This window comes from Nannospalax galili, unplaced genomic scaffold, assembly GCF_000622305.1.
Source record: "Nannospalax galili isolate Female #2095 unplaced genomic scaffold, S.galili_v1.0 Scaffold8934, whole genome shotgun sequence".
NCBI lineage: Eukaryota > Metazoa > Chordata > Mammalia > Rodentia > Spalacidae > Nannospalax > Nannospalax galili.
Genome location: NW_008334453.1, coordinates 1 through 1,730, shown reverse-complemented (window position 1 = coordinate 1,730; position 1,730 = coordinate 1). Strand labels below are relative to the sequence as shown.

The window sequence follows — 1,730 nt, the reverse complement described above, 5'->3', positions numbered from 1 at the left end:
GTCTGATCTTAAAGCCTGCGGTCCTGCGGCCCTTAATAGGTAAGACAGGAAGGTGGAAGGCAGAGAGGCGGCAAGAGTGACAGCCGCACGCCAACACTCAGAGACCTGCCAAAGCCACACAGTCCAGGATCCAAGCTTCCGGGCCCCCAGCCCCCAGATGTAGGCGTGTCAGCCACCTGGGATGACTCATGCCCTGGCGATGTGGGCACCCATGCCAAGAGCGAGCCCAGGCACCCTGCCCACTGGCGGGCACACCACAGGCCAACGGGGAGTTCGTGCTCTCCAGGGGGTCACCGGGCTATGACCCCCAATGTTGCCACCTTGCCTGCAGAGCGCTCCCTGGCGCCCACCTCCGAGGTCCTCGGACGCAGGTGTCCTCTTCCCATCCTCCTCCCCCAAACCTTACTGGGGAAGCGGGAGAACCAGATGAGGCATTGCGCAAGGCCTGCTGTTTACCTCCTGCACCGGCCTCCTCCCTCCCTATAAAACCTGACTCGGTGGGGAGACGCGCTGAGACGCATCTGGGAAAGCCAAGGCAACCCGGAGAGGGGCAGACCCGAGGCGCGAAGTGAATGCGGGAGGCACAGCCAGGGGCGTCGAGTCACCTCGCAGCGGAGGCAGACGGCCACCTGCGCGCACGGAGGCGGCAGCGACGGTCCAGGACCAGGGTGCGCCCCGACCCCGGCTTCCCATGGAGGCTCCAGAGCTGGGCCCGGGGCTGGTGGAGCGTCTGGAGCAGCTGGCGACGTGTCCGCTGTGCGGGGGTCCCTTCGAGGACCCGGTGCTGCTGGCCTGCGAGCACAGCTTCTGCCGCGCGTGCCTGGCGCGATGCTGGGGGACCCCAACGGCGCGCGGCGCGGAGGCGGCGACCCCCGCCTGCCCCTGCTGCGGCCGGCCGTGCCCCCGCCGCAGCCTGAGGTCCAATGTGCGGCTGGCGGTGGAGGTGCGCATCAGCCGCGGGTTGTGTGAGAAGCTGGCTGAGTCCGGGGCCCGCGCGGGGAGGCGCCGCGGGGGCCGCATCCCCACCATGGGTTGCTTGGATCCTCAGGGAGAGGTGAGCAGGTCGCTTTCAAGGGTCCTGGCTAAGGGCGAAGGGAAGGTTCGTGGGTTCCCTGGGGAAGGTGGCGAGGTTCTTTGTCGAAGCCTTGATGGACATGTAGGTAAGGGTGGGGGGAGGAGAAGAAGAAAGAGGAACGCAGGACGAGGAGGAGGAGGAGGAGGAGAAAGAGGACGAGGACGAGGAGACAGCAGGAGGCTTCTTGCAACTTCAAGTCAGAGTGGTACACAGAGCGAGTTCCAGGCCAGCAATGGTTACTTGGGAGAGGAAGAGAGGGAGAGAGAGAGAGAGAAGGGGAAGGGGGGGCAGAGAGAGCAAACACACACCAAGTCATCAGGTGAGGAGTTTGAGGAAGGAAGGAAAAGGAAAGGAAGGGAGGAGGGGAGGGAGTTGACATTTGGTCCAGGGAGAAGGAGGCTGAACAAGTGCCTGTTTCTGGAGAGCTGAGCTGGAGAGAAGAGGTTACAGAGGCAGACACAGGCTGGGTGGTAGATAGATCGCGCAGGCCCCTGGAGATCTCAGGAGCACAAGGATTATGGCAAAGAGCACCGAAATTACCGCAGGCCGGTCACAAGGCATCCAGGAGAGGCGCGGGGAAACCCGCGCACAAGAAAGGGCGCAAGGGTGAGCTGGGGACCTGGGAAGGTGGGACAGGACTGAAGGAACAGAGGGC

General features: G+C 64.2%; 1 pseudogene; it reads left to right on the top strand.

Annotated features, from left to right (window-relative positions):
* The first annotated feature begins 339 nt into the window (after positions 1 to 339).
* LOC103731048 lies at positions 340 to 1,054 on the top strand (annotated as a pseudogene).
* The last annotated feature ends 676 nt before the right edge of the window (positions 1,055 to 1,730 follow it).